Raw genomic sequence first — 18,245 nt, 5'->3', positions numbered from 1 at the left:
CCCAGCAATTCCTCAGTGTGGGGTTAGTTTGCCAGGTCTCCAGAACTCTTGGAGGAGAACTAGAAACCTATTCTTTATTGGCACTAACACACTAACACCTCTTTTTCTGCAGGTGCCTACCATGCAGATTCAGAACAGATGTTCAAGGCTCCTGCAGCCTCTAGTGACACCTACCTCCTTCCAGAGAGACCCTGGATCAGGAATCAGTGAACTCTTTGTAAAGAGCCAGACAGTAAATATTTAGGTTTCGTGGGCCACATAGTTCTGCCACACAATCTTCTTTTTAAAATTTTCTTACAAATTGACAATTTATAATTCTATATATTTATGGGGCTTAAAGTGATGTTAGAATTTATGCATACAATGTGGAATAATTAAAAACTAATTAACATATCCATTACTTCAAATACTTATTTTTTATGGTGAGAACATTTGAAATTTACACTCTTAGCGATTTGGAAATGTATAATATACTTCTCTCTTTTTTTAAACAAACCTCTAAAAATGTAAAAACCATTCTTAGTTTGTGGCTGTACAAAAACACTCTAGTACGGGCTAGTACACTCTAGTATAATTTGTTGACCCCTACTCTAGACTGTAAAGGCCCCTCTATTCAAGGTCTATGTCCCAAAATTCTGATCCTGTTGGGCCTGCCTAGAGACCCTCTTTCCTCTTCCCGCAGGGCTGACATTTCAGAGGCAGCTCCCGGCTAAGGAACCACTGAGGAATGTGAAGGAAGAATCCTGAGGTTATTTGTACTGGAGCTGAGAGACTAGCTAATTTCCCTCATATAAAGCACTTCAACAAAAGCATCTGTGGAATGTAGTTTATTGCATTTTCATTCTGGAGTACAGAATAAACCATAAACCATCTTCATCTTTTTATTTCTGCTTAATGATACTATCCCATGCCTCTACAGATGGTTTTTTCCTGCTCCCTGGTTCCAAATACACGCTTGAATTGGCTTAGGCCCCAGCTCTGCCCCCCTCTACTTCTATGTGTGGTATGATTGTGGACAGCAAGGGAACTATCACAGAGGGAGGGATCTGGACACAGTAAGTAGGGACAAAAGGCATGAGGGTAGGGGTGAGTTCATTCTGAGCAAAGACTGAGGGCTGACTGTGAATCTAGGCACTATCGTGAATAGTTATAGGCTTGGTAAACAGGGAGGCAAACTAAGAACGATGTACACATGGTTATGAACCTTTGGAGTTATACCTCCCATATATCATGAGCTAAAAGTAAACAAATGACTTAACATCAAAGAGTAATATTTATACTAATATCAGTTATTATTTATCACCTACTGTGTTACCCACCATGCTAGACATTTGTCATAAATGCACTCCTAATCTTCACAATAACCATGCAAAGTAGATATTATTATTCCTATTTTGCAGTTGAGGAAACTGAGTCTCTTGCAGAGATTAACTTTATCCAAGATCACAGAGCTAGGAAGTAGGAGAGTTGGGCTTATAACTTTTGTCTGACTCATTTCAAAGCCTTTGCTCTTTTGATGCTAATACACTGTTAATATCCTTGGTGGAGAAGAACAATAAGCAAAAGCTTTAACTTGGGTCCTGTTTAAGGAACAATCTGTTGGTATGCCCTGTTCTATAGTCTGAATATTAGTGAATGACAAGGTACTTAAAATCACAAGCATGACAATATCATGTGGCAGTGATTCAGGTCAAATCCATACAGCTATAGTCATACTTAAGCTGGGGTATTATTTGAGCTAACACTTACTTATTCTTTACAAGAGTAAAACAGGATTTTAATGTTATATCTTTGCCAAGAAGCAAATAAATCTCTTTTCAACAGTGGTATGTGTATATGTTTGTCTAACCTATGTTATTTTGTAAATAATTTGGCTGAATTGAATTAGTTCCCCTCCTTCCCAGGCCCCAGCTTGTTAGCTGGTAATCAAATATCCATTTTCCTTTTCTATTTCAAATTAAGAGGATCCTGATATTCAGCTCGGTACAATGCTGCCCAGTGGAAATTCTGTTTCCACCTCTCTTGCAGTTAGGAGTGGCCACTTGACTAAGTTACGGTGTAACTGTTGTGTGGGACTTCTGGGTAGTAGTTTTATGACAAACAAAGTGCATCCTTCTTCCTCCATTCCTCCATCCTGCAGCCAGGAAGGTAGGTGTGATGACTAAGCTATATTAATAGTAAGCCACTCTGGACCATAAAGATGGCCTAGGGATAGCAGAGCAAAAAACTGGAAGGGGCATGGGTCTCTAATAACTGTGGAGCTGCCATACCAGCCCAAGACTGGCTACCTCGGGATTTTTGTTGTTGTTGGGAGAGAAGCAAACTTCCATCTTAAATTTAAGTCACCAATTTGGGGTTTCTGTGACTCATAATTCTATTTTATACATACTACCACATCTCAAGAATATCGAGTCTTATTGATTCTATTCACCTTTCTCCATTTCTACCATTACTAAAGACCAGCCTATACTTATCACTTGTCTGAATTCCTACATCAACCTCCTTCCCTAGAGTCATCCTTTGAAAATGAAGTTTATTTATACCACCCTCTTGCTTAAGAACCTTTCAAAGGCTTTCCATAAAACCCAAACTCCTTAAAGGTATATTTTTTCCTCCATAACTTACCTCTTGAGTGTCATCTTTTACCCTGCAGTTGTACCATCACTTCTGTACTGAACAGAACACCGACCCTCCACTTGTCTGGCTAACTCCTAATCACCCTTTAGGTTTTCAGCTAAAATATTACAAGTTCAATGGCTCTTCCAAGACTACATTATGTGCCCTGGTTGTATGCTTCCAAAGCACCTTGCACTTCTCTGTATTGTGTTTTATGATTGTTTATTCCATGTCTAATACTAGACAGCAAACTTCATGGACTGGAACTCTGTTATCATTATTTTACTGTTATATACTCAGCAGCTAGCAGTGTCTGGAATATATAATAGGGTAGTATTTTTGGATGAACAAATGAAATTTTCAAGATGGCAGCCAAGCAATATATAGCAAAATTTGAAATAAACATACTCTTTAGTTTATTTCTATGAAATAAATAAATTTGAGAGAAATAACATTATAAAACCACACAAACTTTTATATATATACATGGCTATTCATTGAAGCACTATTTCTAAAAATGAAGAAACTTTTAAATATTCTAAATGTCCCCTCATTAATATTTTGGTTAAGTAAATTATGAAGCAATCCATGCAGTGAAATACTCTACAAACCATTAAAAATGTTGTGTTAGAATAATTGCCAGGATGAAACTATGTTCATGACATAGGGGTTTTTTTCATAAAGCAATTTACAAAGTACAACTCATGGTATGCTCCCATTTTTATTTAAAACACACACACACATTTTATTCATTTCGTTTATCTGTGACTTCTGAGTTTTCTGGCAGTAAATGGGCTGATGGACGCTTTTGGGCCAGCTAGGATGCTCACAGCCCTGAAAGCCTGGGCCTTATGGGCCACATCAGCACAGGAGACAAGAGGAACTACCCACTGGCAGCCTCAAAGAGGACAGATACCTTTATTGGGACAAGTATTTATTGAGTGCCTACTGAATACCCAATACCTTATTTCAAGGAAGAAGCAAAAGCTACAGGCATGCCCTAGGGCAAATTATAAATTCATCAAGAAAGATAAATGTTATTTTTAAAGATTCAAATTATATTCAAAATTCTAATGTGTTTTATTAGTTTGAGAAAATTGTGAAACTAAAAACAATTAAGATGAGAATATTGAAACTTGTGCTTGCCCCTTTCATGACAAAGTAGTAAAATAACAGTCACATCTGAAGAGAGGAGAGGTTCCTGTCTTTTTGTTTACCTTGAATTAGCAGATCAGTTCACAGGTGAACACAAACCTGATACTTATCGTTATAGAAGAGTTAAGAATACAAGAATTACATAAAGCACTAAGGACTAGAAAGCAAGGAAGTATATTATAACTATTTATATACATTTTCTCTTTCCTCCATGGGTGCATGCTAAGTTCTTCATCTTTGTATTCACTTAACTTAGCCTAAAGCTAGGCACATGGTAGATGCTTAAAATGCTTACTGAACTGAACTAAGGAGGAACTGAATCTTCACCAAATTAAATTGGAAAAATTTCTTTCTCCAGAGCAGAATTTGGCTCATTAGAACTGTGGACACGTTTACACACACTTACTTCTAGTCCTCCCGGTTGGAGTGAGGAGGCTGAAGAGCGGAAGGGAACACAGTGGCTGGCTTCTGGGAAATGCCAGGGAGGCATCCCAGGACCAACTCTCCCAGGGCTCCCTTCACAGCCAGCACTGCGCTCCCTGCTCCCTGCGCAGCAGGAGAACCAGAACAGCATGTTCCAGCCAGAATGACAGACATCCCTCCCTCCCTCCGTCTCCCCATCACCCCCCTTAACCTCACCAGTCTTCCACCCTGTCCTGTTAGCTGCTTCCAATGGGGGCTGCTGAGCAGCTAGGAAAGAATGCAGGATGTGTCTCAGAAAGTCCAGCACTAGCTGAGAAACAATTTGTTTTTTTCCTAAAAAGGGTTGTCTATAAAGTTACATAAGATCCAACTCTCCTCCATGGGAGCACTTCCAACTCTATCTGGAGAAACTCCTCAGGTTATTTAGAGTTTCAGGAAAAGGGCCTGGAATTTCCTGCTTGGCCAACCTACCTCTGGGTAAAGGCAGGATGGTTACAGCAGAGGAAGCAGTAACTCTATGCTCCTATTGCCAGCTGCAGCCCCACTGAGTTCACAGTGGGACAACAAATATCATGATCCATTAATAGTCAAATCTCACAATAAGGATGAGCCCTGTCGCCAAAAACACAGCCCATCTGGCATCAAGCCTTAGTGGCCCCTCCCAAAGGAGGCAGGATCTGGGGAATCTAAGAGCCCAACCCAGAAGCACAGCAACAGGGGGTTCTGGAAGCGCTTCCTTCTCTGCTTTAGGCAAATGTAGGAAGGAATTTGTTTGTGGCTCTGAGAACTTTAAATGTACTAAGTGACTGAGTCCATAAATATTAACTGAGCATCTACGAAGTGCCAGGCACTGTAATATGTGAACAAAACAGACCTGGCGCCTGCCTTCATGGGGCTTATAGTTCACCTGGAAAGACTAAACAAATAAATAGCTATGACTATTCAAAGGCCCACTATGGAACGTGCTGCATTCAGAGGAAAGACAGCTAAGTTATAAAATCCAATTAGCATTTTCATTAGTCAGGGTGCAGTTTATACTGTATTGGCAACTTTGAACTAAAAACTCTGGCTCTTGAAGAGTCACTAAAATCCATCAATAACCTGTGTTTAGTTGAGCTCCACTTTTATTTCTATTCACTTTGTGGGAGTTCAGTACCTGTTTTATAGCACATATATTTATTTAAGGCATAGAAATTCACTTCAGCTAACAAATTACTATTACAATGAAGAAATAGAACCTTGATTTGTTCTTTCCAGCTTTAGGCCATTTTTTGTTTCTTTCTGGTCAATACAGAGAACTAAGAAAAAGGTGGGTATACAACTCTACTCTTTTTGTTTTTTTTTTTTGAGACAAGAGTCTCACTCTGTTGCCCTGGCTAGAGAGCAGTGGCGGCAGCCTAGCTCACAACAACCTCAAACTCCTGGGCTCAAGCAATCTTCCTGCCTCCACCTCCGAGTAGCTGAGACTACAGGCATGCACCACCATGCCTGGCTAATTTTTTCTATTTTTTGTGGAGACGGGTCTCACTCTTGCTCAGGTTCGTCTTGAAATCCTGACCTCAAGTGATCCTTCAGCCTCAGCCTCCCAGAGTGCTAGGATTACAGCCGTGAGCCAACAACTCTATTCTTAAGGACTAATTCTGTAGAACTGGGCAAGTTATTTGATTCATTTTAAAATAGGGATAATACATCTCCTACAGGGTAGTGGTAGGAGTTACAGAGAAGATAAATAAGACATCTAGGATAGTGACTGGTATTTAGGGAGGGCTCGGTAAATGATAACTATAATAAATGTGAATCAGGAATCTCTTCTTTTCTTGAACCCAAATCCCTTCTACTGCCTTTTTGAGACTGTACTACTGTTCAACTTACCAATTTACAAGAGGGAACATGTCACGGTCATAGCCAGTATTTTCTTTTCACTAGGCATACTACCTCAAATTCTTTAACTTTTCTTCATGGCTCTGTTCTTTGTCCCCTATACGTTGTAAAGCAGCTCTGTCCCAGGAAATATCCCAAGGGAATACATAGAAAGAAGGTTAGAGTGAATTTGCAAATTATTTGTGAATCAAGAATTTCCCACCCAATGAACACAGGCATAGTCTACTTGAATTGCTCAATGTCACCAGAACACAGTAAAAACAAGTCCTCCACATAAACTCATAGGCTGACAAGATTCTCCCTAAATGATCTAATTATTTCCAGTTATGTATACCATGTGACTCCCTCCCACCCAAGTCCCACAGCTTCTGCGTTAGAAAAGTCTTTCTGGTCCATCCTCTCTTCTAATTCCTACAATCAGAGTCTGTAGTCGAGACCCCTTTTTCAAAGGCCATTAATTCAGTCTTCGGGCAGATTCCTGTGGGCCAGGAATTGAGATTATTGCTAGGAATACAGTAGTGAACAAAATAGACATTATCCCTGCGCTCTTGGAGCTTATAATCTAGTGCAGGAAGGCAGACAATCACAAAAATAAAAATACAATTATAAACTATGGCAAATGTCATGAATAAAGAATACAGAGTATTAAGAGGACCTGCTTGTATGGGTCAGAGAAGGCATTCCTGACAAAATGATGCTTAAGCTGAGGCTTGAAAGGTGAGCTAAAAAACAGTTAAGCAGGTAAGGACTAGGGAACAACATTCTAGGCAGAGGGGAAGATGACATGTGTGAAAAGCCCTAACACAAAAAGGTGGTTGGTATCTTAGAGAAACTGAAAGAAAGCCAGTGTGGCTGAAAGTGTCCTTCATATTTGATAACCTGAAGGCCATTTGGTGATCCTGACAAAAACAATTTCAGGGGTGTGGTAAGAAATAAAGTTAGACAGGAGAGGGTTCAAGAGTGAATGGCAAACTAAGTGGAGACTGCATGGTGGCCAATAAAGGCTAGCTGTTGAAGACAGTGAGAAATGAGACAGAACCCAACAGGTGATGTGGGGTCAGGAAATTTATCTTTAAATGAATATTTATTTTATCCAATTAACATATGCACATGGCTACAAAGCCAAATAGATAACATTTATGATGAAAAATAGCAATGCCCAGCTCTACCCTTTTCCAATTCTGTGCCACTCTCTTAAGAACACTTCTTTCAAGTCCTTTAGCTGTTTAACTGGCATTTATGTCCAGGTTTCTAAATGATATGCTTATTCAATTATTTCTTGATTTTAAACATTATCTTTTGACTTTCTAATATGGAAGGCAAAAACTTGGAATTTTTATACCCACCTTCTTCACAATTTCTGGTTAAACTAATGTCCAGTGTTTACTATAACTGGGTAGTCTATGATCCCTTATTATTACTACATAATTTATAATATGACTTTTAACACTTGACTCTCTTTTGATTTGTTTAGTTCTCTATATATTTATCCCTAATTCTTCCCAAAGTCTTTAGCAGAACTGTAAAAATCCTTCAGAACTGTAAAAATCCCTCCTGATATAAGTTTACAAATGGTCAAATATAGTTCCTTTTATTTTCTGGAAGATCTTCCTTCTAGGACTTTCTGTTCTCTTGCTACATCCTGTACTGACTCTTCTCTGGGTTTGCAACACCACTATTACACTAGGCTTCTTCTCCTTATCCTTATTCTAGGAATATATATCTCATGTCTTAAAAATGTTCCAATCCTTTAATTCAGTAACTCTACCTCTAGAATTCTATCCTAAGGGAATTATCAGATATGTACAAAGATTTTTCCATAAAGTTAATCTTAGAATTTATTAGAAAAGTAAGAAACTATTTTTAAAATGTCCAACATTTGGGTTAATTATGGCTTGTTCAACCAACAGATTTGTTATACAGCAATTAAAAATTTGGCCTCTAAGAACTGTTTAATGATATGTTTTTATTTTATACTTGTCTTTATTTTCTAGATTCTCCACAGTGAGCATATATTTCATCTATATTCAGAAAATGAGATAAAATATTTTTTCAGAAAATATTTTTAAATAAAATAGAGAAGATTTTTAAAAGTTTCAAATGGAAAATAGACCCTTCATTTCATCTTTCCCCATAAAAAGACATATAAGTTTAAACATTTTCTAGGTTAAAGTGTGGGCAGCTAATTTCATTTCCTTAGAATTATTCTTCACAATCCTTTAATGTTGAATGAGAGATTTATAATCTTAATCTTTAAATGAAGAAAACCCACTGTGATATATCCCAAATCACACTCTTAGATAGTAGCACTATTTGGCTTTCAATTTTTGTGTCTGGGGCACCAGAGATTTTTCTTTTCTTTTTTTTTTTTTTAAGACAGAGTCTCACTTTGTTGCCCAGGCTAGAGTGAGTGCTGTGGCATCAGCCTAGCTCACAGCAACCTCAAACTCCTGGGCTCAAGCAATCCTGCTGCCTCAGCCTCCCAAGTAGCTGGGACTGCAGGCATGTGCCACTATGCCTGGCTAATTTTTTCTATATATATTAGTTGGCCAATTAATTTCTTTCTATTTATAGTAGAGACTTTCGCTCTTGCTCAGGCTGGTTTCGAACTCCTGACCTAAAGCAATCTGCCTGCCTCGGCCTCCCAGAGTGCTAGGATTACAGGTGTGAGCCACCATGCCGGGCCCAGGGCTTTTTCTTAAAGAAAAAAAAAAAAAAGACTTTACATGAGAGAGATTAGAGTTTGAGTCTAAGAGTAGTGCTACTCAAAGTGTGGTCTGTGGACTAGCAGAATCAGCCTCACCTGGGAATTTATTAGGCACAGATAAATACTTGGGCCCCATGCCAGACTTATAGAATCAGAATTTCAGGGATGATCCAGGTGATTTTTTCCCTCTTTTTTTGAATCCTAAAGTTTTGAGAGGCACAAGTCTAGAAGAAATTAAACAAAGAGGCAAACAGTGCTTGAAGAGGAGGAGGTGCAGAGCTCCTCACCCTCAATGTTCAATGGATATTTTTAAAAAGCATAAACATTATCGTTAAATATTCTAAAAATGAAGATTGTTTTCATATTACAAACTAGAAAGTATGGCTAGAAAAAATGTTCTTGACTCTGGACTAGAACAGGTCAACAAACTAGCATCGATCTTAGACTAAAGGGATAAAAGAGATCTATAATTCATTCCACTTCCTTGCAGCTCATTAAATTAATTAAGGCTAAGGGTTTCACACAGGGATTTGTGGATTGTATGTATGCGGTACAGATATTGGTTATACTTCTCTTGACCCATGGTTGGCAACTAGTAGGTGGTCAACTGAAGATTACAGGATCCCAAACCCAACCATTTCTCTTCACCTCTTTCTACTTTGAAGTCATGACTCAGTAGGAGAAATACCTGTATCAGCCGCTTTCAAACTGTGCTTTACAAAGCTCCCTCGGGGGACTAGGAAAAGGAAATTAAGATGTAGAGGAAAGGAGGGAGAGAGATATGAACTGATTAGACTCTACTTCTCCCAAATCCAACGCCTTCAACCAAAACACCTCAGCTTTTATCTTTTTGTCCCTTTCCTGTAGAATATACTTGAACAATGGGCCCCCCTCTCTTTAAAATTCTCTATTCTCTACTACAGGTTCTCACAACTCAATAAAAAGTCATAGCTTTTTTTCCTTGAGATCAATGCTTCTTGTTAGCTATCCATCACCACCACCTGGTTGTCAGGAATGCGTCCAGAGAGCATGACGAGGCAGGTGGTCCTGCTTCCAGTCCTCCCTTCTCTAACCACCATCACTTGGGATTAATAAACTAATAAGGTTGCAGGTTCCTGTGTTGGATGTTATGCAAAGAATATTACATAAATCATCATATAAATTGACATAGACTTTATGCTATCTAAGAAGTTAACTATAGCTATAAGTATAAAGAAAAGAGAATATTTTAAAGAAGTAGAATTGCTCCTTCTTTCTTTCTTTTTTTATTTTTTTGGAGACAGTTTCACTCTGTTGCCTGGGCTAGAGTGCTGTGGTGTCAGCCTACCTCACAGCAACCTCAAACTCCTGGGCTCAAGCAATCCTTCTGCCTCACTCAGCCTCCCAAGTAGCTGGGACTACAGGCATGTGCCACCATGCCCGGCCAAATTTTTCTATATATTTTTAGTTGGCCAAATAATTTCTATTTTTTTTTTTTTTTTTTTTGAGACAGAGTCTCACTTTGTTGTCCAGGCTAGAGTGAGTGCCGTGGCGTTAGCCTAGCTCACAGCAACCTCAAACTCCTGGGCTCGAGCGATCCTACTGCCTCGGCCTCCCGAGTAGCTGGGACTACAGGCATGTGCCACCATGCCCGGCTAATTTTTTATATACATATCAGTTGGCCAATTAATTTCTTTCTATTTATAGTAGAGACGGGGTCTCGCTCTTGCTCAGGCTGGTTTTGAACTCCTGACCTTGAGCAATCCGCCCGCCTCGGCCTCCCAGAGAGCTAGGATTACAGGCGTGAGCCACCGCGCCCGGCCTCTATTTTTTTTTAGTAGAGACGAGGTCTCACTCTTGCTTAGGCAGGTTTCGAACTCCTGACCTTGAGTGATCCACCCACCTGCCTCCCAGAGTGCTAGGATTACAGGCGTGAGCCACCGGCCTGGCCTAGAATTGCTCTTGTACGACCAATTAAGAGATGTCTTTCAAGCAGTCACCTTGGGAGATTTAATTTATTCTAGTAGTGCTCCCTTTTACTACTGCAAAAAACCCACCAACCCAACCCACAAAATTCAGATATAACCAATCATTGTTTTAAGCCACTAAAGGTTTGTGGTGGTTTGTTATACAGTAATAGACAAGTGAAACAGAAATGTTTAAATCGCTATACTTTGGGAGATATTTAAAAAGAAATCATTAGCCTTACAGAAAAACTCTAGCTATCCAGAACTCTCAGAAAATTAGTTGTTTGGCTGTAACTTTAAATAAACAGAATATAGTCAACTTTAACAAACTATGGCTGTATCTTTAAATAAACAGAACAAAACAACTTTCAAAGAACAAGAAAAGGACATTTTGGAAGTGAAACAATTCCAGAATGAATGGGACCAGCAGTAGGTCCCCAGCTTTCTCCTCTGCAGTTTTTGTTTTTGGTGGTCATCTAAACCCTATCTATGCTGCCTTTAGGAATACTTTGCTCTCCTTTTTTCTTTTACCTGAGCATGAATAAAAATAACTTTCCATTTTCCCCTAAGTACAATAATTACAAGGGAGCATTTTCTTTTTTAAAAGAAGTTTACAGGAAAAGAAAGGAACCATAAAAATATAAAAACAGATAAACAAGTTAAATATAGATTTTAACATAAGATACTTATCCTAAGATAAGTAAGTTAAGTGTAGACTTTGGATCTTAAGATAACTAAATTCTAGCCAGAATTTAGCTGGCCCTGTTTTTCTCTCCACCCAGTTATCAATCCATTGTCCTTGTCCACAGGAACTCACAGACGTCAAAAACACAGCATACATTTCAGAGCTCACAGTCTACTCTTCTTAAGGAAGATAAAAAACTATTTTATTAAATCAAGAATTCCAAGGAACAGAGGTACCAAATTTAATTCTTCTTAGGTACCAAAATTAATTAAAAAAATTTTTTTGTTTTGGTAGAACTCTTTCTAAAATGTATTAAACACTTTTATTTGGCATATATACGCTATAATTTAACTTTTTCTCAATGACTCACTACTGTTAACACTAATTAATATACTAGGCTAAAATACTGTTCTCAATGTCTATTAAGAACTTACATACCAAATCATCAAACCTATAAGGATTATGTGTTAAGAGTAAATATGGTTCACTTTTGCCATTTCTATCCAATAGTAATAGAACTTAGCCTGAGAAATTAGGCAAGAAAAAGAAATAAAAGGCATCCAAATCGGAAAAGAAGCAGCAAAATTATCTTTATTCCAAGACAACATGATCTGGTATGTACAAAACTCTAAAGATTTTACCAAAAAAACCTGGTAGAATTAATAAACGAATTCAACAAAGTGTCAGGACAGAAAATCAACACATAAAATCAGTTTTCTATATGCTAAAACTGAATAATCTGAAAGGAAATTAAGAAAACAATTCCATTCACAATAATATCAAAATGAATAAAATACTTAGGAATAAACTTAACCAAGGAAGTGAAAGAATTATACACTGATAACTCCAAAACATTTCTGTAAGAAATAAAACAAACAAATGGAAAGATATCCAGTGTACATGGATTGGAAGACTTACTGTTGTTAGAGGCGTCAATACTACCCAATGTTTTTTGCAGAAGTAGAGAAATCTATCCTGAAATTCATATGGAATGTGAAGGAATTCTGAACACCACCTCCCCAAAAAAAATCTTGAAAAAGAAAACCAAAGTTGGAGGACTTACACTTCCTGATTTTCTAAGCTTATTACAAAGCTACAGTAATCAAAACAGTATGGTACTAGCATAAAGACAGACACATAGATCAATGGAATAGAATAGAGAACCTGGAAATAAACCTTCCCATATCTGGTCAAATGATTTTTGACAGGGGTGCCAACACCAATCAATGGAGAAAGAACAGTCTTATCAACAAATGGTGGTAAAAAAACTGGATATCGACAGGGAAGAAAATGAAGTTGAACCCTTATCTTATATCATATGTAAAAATTAACTTAAAATGTATCTAAGACCTAGAGTTAAGAGCTAAAACTATAAAAAAAATAACTTAGAAGAAAACTTAGGGGAAAGCTTCCTGTCATTTAATTTGGCAATGATTCTAGGATATAACATGGAAAACAGGCAATGAAAAAATTAGATAAACTGGACTTCATCATACTTAAAACCTTTTGTACATCAAAGAATGCTATCAACAAAGTGAAATGGCAATCCAGGGAATACGGAAAAAATATTTGCAAATCATATATATGATGATGGATTAATGTTCAAAATATATATAAAAAGCTCTTACAACTCAATAATTAAAAAAACTCAATTCAAAAAAAGACAATGAACTTGAATGGATATTTGTCCAAAGAAGACACATAAATGGACAATAAGCACAAGAAAAGATGCTCAACATCTTATCATTAGAGAATTACAAATCAAAACCACAATGAGGGCCAGGCGTGGTGGCTCACACCTGTAATCCTAGCACTCTGGGAGGCTGAGGCAGGCCGATTGCTCGAGGTCAGGAGTTCCAAACCAGCCTGAGCAAGAGGGAGACCCCATCTTTACTATAAATAGAAAGAAATTAATTGGCCAACTAATATATCTAGAAAAAATTAGCCAGGCATGGTGGCTATTAAGAACTTACATACCAAATCATCAAACCTATAAGGATTATGTGTTAAGAGTAAATATGGTTCACTTTTGCCATTTCTATCCAATAGTAATAGTTCCATGGTTCCAGCTAGTCCATGGTTCCAATAGTCCATGGTTCCAGCTACTCCGGAGGCTGAGGCAGCAGGATTGCTTGAGCCCAGGAGTTTGAGGTTGCTGTGAGCTAGGCTGATGCCATGGCACTCACTCTAGTCTGGGCAATAAAGCGAGATTCTGTCTCAAAAAAAAAAAAAAACAAAAAACAAAAAACACAATGAGATACCACTTCATAGCCTATGGGGTGGTTATTATTAAAAAAGAAAGTGTTGGCAAGGATGTGGAAAAACTGGAACCTTCATGCACTGCTGGTAAGAATGTTAAATGATACAGTCATTGTGGAAAACAGTACGGTGGTTTGTCAAAAATATTAAACACAAAATTACCACACAATCCAGCAATTCTACCTCTAGAACTGAAAGCAGGGACTCAAACATAATTGTACACTCATGTTCACAGCAGTATTATTCACAATAGCCAAAAGATGGAAGCAACCCAAGTGACCATCAATGGATAAATGGATTAATAGCATGTGGTATTATACATGCCACGGAATATTATTTAGCCTTAAAAAGGAGGGACATTCTGCTACAAATGACAATGTGGATGAACTTTAAAAACATTATGCTGAGTGAAGTAAACCAGTCACAAAGGAATAAATATCTTATGATTCCACTTATATGAGGTACCCACAGGAGTTGAATTCACAGAGACAGAAAGTAGAATGGTGGTTGCTAGGGGTAGAGGAAAATGAGGAGTTACTATCTAATGGATACAAAATTTTAGTCTGGGAAGATGAAAAAAGTTCTGGAGATGGATGGTGGTGATGATTGCACAACAATGTGAATGTACTTAATGTCACTTGAGAATGGTTAAAATGGTAAATTCTATGTTATGTATATTTTGCCACAATAAAAAAAAGAGAGTAAAATATGGTACAACAAAGGTTTTGCTATGAGTTATGCTTTTTGTTAGAATCCCACTCCCCGACTCCCACCACCCAGCTCTCTAAGAGCAATGTTGACATCTGACCACTGAAAATAATGCTCTCATTTTGCACAATGGACTCATTAACAGAAATTACAATATTATATGTCAGTATTTGAGTGGGTGTTTTTTTCTGGGTAACCTCAACACTGACCGTCAGACTATCTCTACAGAGCCTGCCCTTACCCTAACATGCAGTGAGCCATCTCTTCAGTCAAGTGACTTTTAACAGGTGCACAGTTGTTGAGTATGGGTATCAGGGAGAAATGGGTGAGTTATTGTCCTAAATTTGCAAGGAAGTCCCAGAGAGAAAAATAGGACACGTAAGCCTCCCCATGAACTTGCCAGATTTACCAAGTAAAAATACAGGACTCCCTGTTGTTTATCTGAAATTCAAGTTTAACTGGGCATCCTGTAGTTTATCTGGCAACACTCTGATGTGAGTGAGGATAAAGTAGAAAAGCCCATTAAAAATGTTATTGGTTAAAAACAAAAACCAAAAAAAAAAACGGTATTGCTTAATCTATCCAGCTCAGGATCCCCTCCCAAATGTTGAGTTTCTATGATCCAAGACTTTATGAAGACATGTCAGAGGGCAGGAGAAAGAAAGTGGAGAAGTATAAATCAAAGCTAGAAATGGGTGAGAACATATCCAGCCTCTAGTTAAGGCAGGCCTGGCTTCACAAATGAATCTTAAACATCAACACAGAAATAGAGGAAATCAGATTGTGACCTGGCTCAAAGCAGGAAAGAAACAATGGTGGTAAGTGCCCTATGGCCAGCCATTTAGCAGAAGGAGGGGCACAGGTAACAGAATGCCAGGGATACTGGCTGGATTTGCTCTTCCTTTCCCTAAGCCATACCACCGCTTAATATCTAAGGAGCCTACTAAGAAACTCCAATTGCTATTTTTATTTGCTAATACTTTGAGCCCCAGTATAATGCCACTACTAACTACAAGTAGTTGGGCAACTACTTCTCAGCTTATAAACTCCTACAGCTTTCCAGCCATTGTTTCATCACTCAGCAATACTACCTACTTCCGCGCAGAACCTGGGCCAAAACTGAGGTCTCTAAATCCTTTTATACTCTCAGGAAACTGAATCTGCTCAGGTCATCCTCATAGGAATCAACAAACAGGTTTCAGGCTCTCTGTTCTTTGAGAATTTCATCTTTAAAAGGCCGATGTTCTTGTTTATCACCGACACTATTCACATAGCGGTAATCCTTGCCTGACTCTGCTCTAAAGAGACATAAATGGTCCATATGTCTTGATCATACTACAGTGGCATTTAGGAACCTTTGATATCTCTATCACACACTTGGCCTGCATGAGATGTCTATCCAGTCCCTGAGAGGAAGGGGGGTATCTAGGAGGTAAAGGGTACTTCATTCCTCCAATCCGTGTGAAGTACCAGCTGATCAGCTGCACTGAGTCAGCTTTAAAGGCTGTGGCTGGCCTGCAGAACTCTTCCCCTGAGAGAGCAGCTAGTCTCCAGGGAAAGAGGAATAGTCACTGGGGCAAAGCTCTTTCTTGATTATCTCTGTAGCCTCTAAAGGCACTAACCAATAAGAATTTCTGCAGCTCCAGCCCTGCCTTTTTTTTTTGTAAACAGAACATAAACAGAAAACAGCTGATGCATAGAAGCTCCTATGCAAATGAGATTAGATGAATGAATAGAAAGGCTTGATATATTCCTAGACTGAAAGAGTGAAGTAATCTCCCAGATGTTCTTCCTTTTTCCCCCTTTCATGTAACTGGAGACACCTTTCCCACTTATGCACTCTGCCTCCCAGCCCCTGCACTGGGGTCATCCATCCATCCATCCATCCATCCATCCATCCATCCACCCACCCACCCGTCAGGTGTTTACTGAGTGCTATCATATGCCAGGCACTGTGCTGCGGACCAGCGACACAAAGACGAATAGCATACGGTCCTTGCCTCCAGCGCAGTCCCCCATGTGGCAGGGCTGCCCTGGAGGTCCACAGCCAGCCTTGTGCAATGGGATCACGGTGAGCGCAGCGGCAGGGGACGGGCAAACCGCCAAGCCAAGGGTTTTACCCCCGCTCCCAAAGCTGGATAGAGGAGAGAGGGGGAGAGAGAGAACCGAAGCCAGCCGGTGCAGGGCAGATGCCAACTTGGGACAGAGACTCGGGCTGGGGATGGGCTGTGCGGAGGCCCCTGCCGCAGTCGCGGGCCCGGGTGCCGGGCGCCCACGCTCCTCCAGGGCTGTCACAGGAGATTTGGGTATAACGATGACCACTGGGCGCGAGTCGGTTGGGGGAGCAGTTCGAAGAGACGGTTGGGGGTGGATCTAGGGTGGCGCCCAAAGGAATGGCTGGTGCTGGGTGTTTGAGGGTGCTGGGTGAACGGTGGAGCTGAAGGGTCAGGAGAAGGACTGGGGATGGATGAGGTCTGTCCAGAGGGTCAGAGCCAAGCGGGAGGGTGGAGCCGCGGCGGAAGGGTTGAGGGGAAGGGCGGCGGCGCCGAGGGCTAGATGGGCGGGCAGACAGAGGGTCTTCTCCTAAGGGATCACTTAGAACGTAGGGACAATGGATCTCTAGGACCCTGCTGGCCTCCGGAGAGGCGCTCCTACCTCGTTTTTCGCCTCAGCCTCGTCCTTCCGCGCGGACTGCGGCGGCTGCAGCGGCGGCGGCGGCGGCGCCTCGCGCCCTCCAGGGGTCGCGCTGCAGCCGGACACGCCGGCGCCCCCCTCCTCAGACGGCTTGGTAACGCCCGGGCCCCCCTGCCGGCGTGTCGCCGATGGTGCGATCCGGGTTGCCAGTGCCTCCGGCCCCTCCGGCTGCGTGTTGGTTAGGCCTGGTGGGCCCGCTGCGCTCGCCCCGCTCCCGGCTCCCGCGGCGAGGGGCGCAGCCGGAATCACGCGCGCGCCGCGCTCGCTGCGGACGGCGAGGCTGCGGCCGGCCCCGCCTTCTGCGGACCGCGCGCCGCGCCTGCGGGCGTGCCCGGCGGCCTGCGGCCCTGGGCGCCGGGACCCGAGGGGGAGGGCCGGGGGCGCCGGCCTGCTGGCCTGGAGGGCGGGTGTGTGCGGGCTCCCAGCTTCGCCCAGAGCAGCGGTTGTTAACCCTGCCTCCCCAGTAGAACCTCGTGAGCAAGTTGAAAAAAAAAAGGAAAATAAAATAACAGCAAAGATCGGAGACCCAACCTGACCCGAGACAGACTGACTCAGAATCACTGGGGTGGCGTGACGTGGGGATTGGGTGGCGCCCAGGCTTTGATATTTTTAAAAAGCACCCTATGCCTGCCTAGGGTTAAGCAGCCTTGGTAAATCCTGGACCTCGTGTGTCTCCTGCTCTTCAGTACAGAGCGGGTGGGGACATGCAGGATGCCTGTGCCTCCTGTTTCTGGCAGAAGAGGGGTGGGGGCAAGCAGTCCTTCAGCAGTTACTGAAAGCCCGCCAAGAAGAGTCCGTTCTAGGTGCCATGCTCCGTGAAAGAAACCCTGTGCCTTAGGGCTCACAGCCCTGTTGTTCAGCCGAGGAAGCAGATAAATGTCACAATGTGTCATGCGTCTTCAGGCTCCACAGAAATGGTATGAGCTGAGCTTTGAAGAATAAGTAGGGGATAAAGGGGTGGGGGAATCCGCATGTGCAGAAGAACAGAGGGCAAAATAACTGGCATGACCGAGGTGTGGGATGCAATGGAGAGAGACCCGGAGAGATGGTCAGGCTTCGATAATGAAGAGCCTCTTGTCACACACCAAGGAGTTGGGATTTATCCTGTAAACGGTGGGGAAACACTGAAGGGTTTTGTGCAGAGGCAGGAATGGCAAGATCAAATCTGAAT

The 18,245-nt window shown here is 41.1% G+C and overlaps 1 protein-coding gene across 1 annotated transcript in view; it reads right to left on the bottom strand.

Annotated features, from left to right (window-relative positions):
* Positions 1-17,610, bottom strand: part of RUSC2 (RUN and SH3 domain containing 2) — a 57,206-nt gene extending 39,596 nt beyond the window's left edge. The window contains exon 1 of the mRNA XM_012770037.3: positions 17,036-17,610. The gene's annotated coding sequence lies outside the window, so the exon portion shown is untranslated. The remainder of the gene's footprint in view (positions 1-17,035) is intronic.
* Between the last annotated feature and the right edge of the window lie 635 nt (positions 17,611-18,245).

This window comes from Microcebus murinus, chromosome 12 (genome assembly GCF_040939455.1).
Source record: "Microcebus murinus isolate Inina chromosome 12, M.murinus_Inina_mat1.0, whole genome shotgun sequence".
In the NCBI taxonomy this organism is placed as follows: Eukaryota; Metazoa; Chordata; class Mammalia; order Primates; family Cheirogaleidae; genus Microcebus; species Microcebus murinus.
The sequence above is the reverse complement of the archived record's forward strand: the minus strand, read 5'-3'. Positions and strand labels throughout refer to the sequence as shown.